Raw genomic sequence first — 5,738 nt, 5'->3', positions numbered from 1 at the left:
TTGGAGAGTGATTTTCTTTTCTTTTTTAAAAATAAATCTTTATTGTTCAGATTATTACAGATGTTCCTCCTTTTTCCCCCCATAGCTCCCCTCCACTCGATTCTCCTCCCCCACTGTCCTCATCCACAGGTGTACGATTTTTGTCCAGTCTCTTCTTGCACCCCCCACACCTCTTTCCCCCCGAGAATTGTCAGTCCACTCCCTTTCTATGCCCCTGATTCTATTATATTCACCAGTTTATTCTGTTCATCAGATTTTTTATTCACTTGATATTTAGATTCACTTGTTGTTAGATATGTATTTGTTGTTCATAATTTTTATCTTTACCTTTTTCTTCTTCTTCCTCTTCTTAAAGAATACCTTTCAGCATTTCATATAATACTGGTTTGGCAGTGATGAACTCCTTTAGCTTTTTCTTATCTGTGAAGCTCTTTATCTGCCCTTCAATTCTGAATGATAGCTTTGCTGGGTAGAGTAGTCTTGGTTGTAGGTTCTTGCTATTCATCACTTTGAATATTTCTTGCCATTCCCATCTGGCCTGCATAGTTTCTGTTGAGAAATCAGCTGACAATCGTATGGGTGCTCCCTTGTAGGTAATTAACTGTTTTTCTCTTGCTGCTTTTAATATTCTCTCTTTGTCTTTTGCTCTTGGCAATTTAATTATGATGTGTCTTGGTGTGGTCCTCTTTGGATTCCTTTTGTTTGGGGTTCTGTGCGCTTCCTGGACTTGTAAGTCTATTTCTTTCAGCAGGTGGGGAAAGTTTTCTGTCATTATTTCTTCAAATAGGTTTTCAGTATCTTGCTCTCTCTCTTCTTCTGGCACCCCCATAATTCAGATATTGGTACGCTTGAAGTTGTCCCAGAGGCTCCTTACACTATCTTCATATTTTTGGATTCTTTTTGCTCTTCTGGTTGGGTGTTTTTTGCTTCCTCATATTTCAAATATTTGGTATGATTCTTGGGGTCCTCTAGTCTGCTGTTGAATTTCTGTATATTATTCTTTATTTCAGACAGTGTATGCTTTATTTCTGACTGGTCCTTTTCCATTTTTTTGGCATTCTCATTATGGTCCTTGAAGGTCACACTAAGTTCCTCGGATGTTTCTAGAAGATTCTTGAGTAACCTTATAACTGTGGTTTTGAACTCTATATCCAGTAGTTTGCTTTCCTCCATTTCTTTCATTTGTGACATGTTTCTTTGTCTCTGCATTTTGGCTGCTTCCCTGTGTTGATGGAGTGGCTTTGTGTGGTAGGTGACCTATAGGGCCCAGTGTCTCCGCGTCCTGCGCCCCAGCGCAGTAAACAATGATTCCTGCGCGCACCTCTACGAGAAAGCCACCCTCACTTTCCGACCTGATGCCAGACAGTCCAGCTTCTCCCCCAGAGTCTCGCTGGAAACTGGAGTTCAGAGCAGTAGGGAGCTTGTACCTCCCTTTCAATTGAAAAAAACAGCGTACCCAGTCGCCAGCCCAATTTGCATGCCTCTGTACCTCTGCTTTTCTGCGACTTTGCACCTCCTACCAGTCTCAATGCGCTTTTTTCTTTCCTTCTACTTGTAGAACTTCTACTCGGCCAGCTTTCCCGTGGTTCTGGGTGATAGACGTTTTGTCTTTTAGTTGTAGTTTTGGTGTGGTTGTGAGAGGCAGCACGTACAGGTGTATACCTTATGCCACCATCTTGGTTTCTCCAAGAGTAATGCTCATGACGGTGGAAATGTTGGTTCAAGTAACTTTCTATGCTTGCCGAAAAAAGGAGGCCCGGCCGCGTGGCTCAGGGGCTGAGCATCAACCCATGAACCAGGAGGTCAGGGTTCGATTCGCCGTCAGGGCACAGGCCCGGGTTGCGGGCTCCATTCCCAGTGTGGGGCGTGCAGGAGGCAGCGGATGGATGATGTTTCTGTCTCACTGTCCTTCTCCCTCTAAAAATCAGAAAGAACAAAAGACAAAGACAAGGAGGCATGGCAGCACAGCAAGCCGGTTACAGAGGAGCCTTCGCTTTGGAACTCAGCATCTTGCCCATCTGTGTGAGGAGCGGTTGGAGGCCCCGTTTAAGCCCTTTGTGGCCTCTGTCACTCTCCGTGCCCATCTGTGCCCTGCTCAGCTGCCAGCCAGCGGCCTCACCCACACCCTCACCCTCACCCTCACCCTCACCCGCACCCTCACCCTCACCCTCACCCTCACCCGCACCCTCACCCTCACCCACACCCTCACCCTCACCCTCACCCTCACCCGCACCCGCACCCTCACCCTCACCCTCACCCGCACCCTCACCCTCACCCGCACCCTCACCCTCACCCTCACCCTCACCCTCACCCGCACCCTCACCCTCACCCACACCCTCACCCTCACCCTCACCCTCACCCGCACCCGCACCCTCACCCTCACCCTCACCCGCACCCTCACCCTCACCCGCACCCTCACCCTCACCCTCACCCTCACCCTCACCCGCACCCTCACCCTCACCCTCACCCTCACCCGCACCCTCACCCTCACCCGCACCCTCACCCGCACCTCACCCTTCTCCAGGCCCCTGGGCTGAGAACAAGACAGAACAGGAGGGAGAATTCTGGAGCCTGGGGTGGGGAGTAGGGAACAAATGAAGAGCTTAGTGACCATTTAGTCCCCCCGCCCCCCCCGCCTCCACTCCCAGCTCACAGATCAGGCAACTGAGGCCCAGGGAGCTGAGGTGGCGAATGCAAGGGGACTTCACTCGTGCGGGTGAGGGTGCAGGTGCCGGTGAGGGTGCGGGTGCGGGTGGGGGTGAGGGTGCGGGTGCGGGTGAGGGTGTGGGTGAGGGTGAGGGTGAGGGTGAGGGTGCGGGTGCGGGTGAGGGTGAGGGTGCGGGTGAGGGTGAGGGTGCGGGTGCGGGTGAGGGTGAGGGTGCGGGTGCGGGTGAGGGTGTGGGTGAGGGTGAGGGTGAGGGTGCGGGTGCGGGTGAGGGTGAGGGTGCGGGTGAGGGTGAGGGTGCGGGTGCGGGTGAGGGTGAGGGTGAGGGTGAGGGTGAGGGTGAGGCTGGTGCTCAGGCTGGGCAGCTGCTGGGAAACAGCCTCCTGACGGATTCTGAGCGCAGGGCCTGTGCGCCCTCCTGCTCCTGTCCTGCCTCCTCAGTGCGTGTGCACACACCCTTCCTTCCCCCACACTGACCTCAGGGCACCCTGGAGCAGGCGGAGCAGTGACTGTGTCTCCGTTCACAGTTCACAGGGAGGAAGCAGATGGGGCAGCAGCACGGCCCGCCCAGGACAGCAGAGCCTGCTGTCCGCCTTGGGCTGGAATGCGTTGCTGCGTCCCGAGGTTGTGTCCCACCAGCGCTCCGTCTTCCTGACTGTGGCCCTTCGGCGGCTCCAACCGAGACTCAAGGTGCTCTGTCCCGAGGGGCCCCTGGGGGTCCGGGCCACACGCAGGCGCCCTCTCTCCTGCGCAGCCAAGGGCTCTGCCTCTCCACGCAGCCTGGGCTCTGAGCGCCAGGCTTGGAGCCGGAGGCTGGTGCGTGGGAGATGCTGCAGCTGGATGGCCGGTTCGGGGGCTCAGCACTCACCGTGCTGCCGGTGGACAGGCTAACGGTGCGGAGAGCCGCCTGCCCCTGCAGGACTGCCTGGCTGCCTGCTCATGGAGAAAGTTTAAGGTGAAACCTGCCCAGAGCTCCCTCCTGCCCAGCTTGCGGGTGGGGCGGGCAGGTAGCTCACAAAGGATTCCCTTTCAAGCCCACCTACCTTGTTTTTTAAAAAATATTTTTATTGATTTCAGAGAGGAAGGGAGAAGGAGAGAGAGAGAGAAACATCAAAACATCAATGATGAGAGAGAATCATGGATCGGCTGCCCCCTGCATGCCCCACACTGGGGATCGAGCCAGAAATCTGGGCCTGTGCCCTTGACTGGGAATGGAACCGTGACCTCCTGGCTCAAAGGTCGGCGCTCAACCCCTGAGCCACTTGGCCGGGTAAGGCCCACCCACCTCTTTTACCCTAAAACTGAGTGAGCTGCTCTCCAGCAGGAGTGAGACAGGGCACGGCTGGTCCCACAGTCGCAGACACAGGGCCCTGGGGTCGTGCTGCAGCCCTGCACCAGCTGCAGGCACTGGCGGCCATGGAGGTGTCTTCTTGGACGAGGCTTCTGATGGTAACTTGTCTCCGTCTTGGCTTGTCCGCATGGCGGCTCTGGTGCAGCTCAGGAGGGGCTTCGCGGCGTCCCTCTTGCCTGTTTGATGGCCCCTTCGCCTGCCCCAGCCCACGGCGCAAGCTCTAACGCTCGCCTGGGTTTACGTGTAAACTGTCATGCCGGAGGCCACGCGTGGGGATGCGGTCACGTGGAGGGCTTACTTGTCAGCTGGCTCCCCCTGAGACGCAGAGACCCACACTCAGCAGCACTGGCGCTCCCACAGCTGCCAGGGGAGTGCGGGCGCAGGAAAGCAGGTGCCGTGCTGTGGGTGGATTGAGCCCAACACCCCCCGGTAAACGCTGCCCATCGGTCAGCGCCCACAGGCCGCTCCTCCAGAAAGCCCCCACACCCCTGCACTTTATCTCCCCACCTGGCCAGGGGTCCAGCGGCCTGAGCACCCCCCCCCCCCCCCCCCCCGCTGACCTGTGAGCTCCCTGCGGGCAGAGGAAGCCTCTCCTTCCGCTCCGGCAGCACCCTGACCCAGCTTAGGCGGGCAGAGGTACTAGCTCCCTAAGGGCTTGCTGGTGGGTGTGCCAACCCTCCTACCTAAGGAATCAGAGAGCAAGTGGGGGGAAGACAGCACTTCTGCACCCTGGCGGGGACAGGAAGGGAGCACAATTGCATGGGGGAGTTTTCCATGGGAGGCTTGTTAGGTCAGATTCTTTTAAACCTTTAAATACTTTGCTTTGCCCAGCCAGCATTGACCTATGAACCAGGAGGTCACAGTTCAATTCCTGGTCAGGGCACATGCCCAGGTTGCAGGCTCAATCCCCAGTGTGGGGCATGCAGGAGGTAGCTGATCCATGATTCTCTCTCATCATTGATGTTTCTATCTCTCCCTCTCCCTTCCTCTCTGAAACCCATAAGACATCTACACTAATAAAAGATGCAAATTGACTGTACCTTCACAACATCCACCAGCCAATCAGGAGTGAGTATGCAAATTAACACACCAAAGATGACGGGTTAATTTGCATATGCAGGTGCTTGCATTGTTGCCATGGCAACGACACAGGCATTCCCCACTGCCCCAGCAGCTCAAGGCCTCTGGGCAGCATGGGAAGGCAGAAAGGCAGCTCCAGGTTGGAGCAAAGGCGGTGCCGGCAGCCAGGGAAGCAAAGCCCATTCTTCCATGAATCTTTGTGCATCGAGCCTCTAGTCCTATCTAATAAAAGAGTAATATGCAAATTGACCATCACTCCAAGACACAAGATGGCCGCCCCCATGTGGTCAAAGATGGCTGCCCCCATGTGGACACAAGATGGCTGACACAAGATGCCTGGCAGGGGACGGCAGTTGTGGGCAGTTGGGGGTGACCAGGCCAGCAGAGGAGGGCAGTGGGGGGAGACCAGGCCAGCAAGGGAAGGCAGTTGAGGGGGACCCAGGCCTGCAGGGGAGGGCAGTTGGGGGGACCAGGCCTGCAGGGGAGGGCAGCTGGGGGGGACCAGGCCTGCAGGGAAGGACAGTTAGGGGTGACCGGGCCAGCAGGGAAGGGCAGTTGGGGGCGACCAGGCCTGCAGGGGAAGACAGTTGGGGGCAATCGGGCCAGCCGGGGAGCAGTTAGGCATTGATCAGGCTGGCAGCA

General features: G+C 56.2%; 1 long non-coding RNA gene across 1 annotated transcript; it reads right to left on the bottom strand.

Annotated features, from left to right (window-relative positions):
• Nucleotides 1-480: 480 nt before the first annotated feature.
• Nucleotides 481-4,514, bottom strand: LOC307109887. Its single transcript, XR_013814418.1, has 3 exons — nucleotides 3,143-4,514; nucleotides 2,515-2,571; nucleotides 481-1,917 (listed from the first exon to the last, which is right to left on the bottom strand). It is a non-coding gene; the product is annotated as an uncharacterized lncRNA (long non-coding RNA).
• Nucleotides 4,515-5,738: the final 1,224 nt, after the last annotated feature.

The sequence above is a fragment of the Cnephaeus nilssonii genome, assembly GCF_951640355.1.
Source record: "Cnephaeus nilssonii genome assembly, chromosome: 13".
Lineage (NCBI taxonomy): Eukaryota > Metazoa > Chordata > Mammalia > Chiroptera > Vespertilionidae > Cnephaeus > Cnephaeus nilssonii.
Note: the sequence above shows the minus strand (reverse complement) of the source record. Positions and strands in the feature narration are given on the sequence as shown.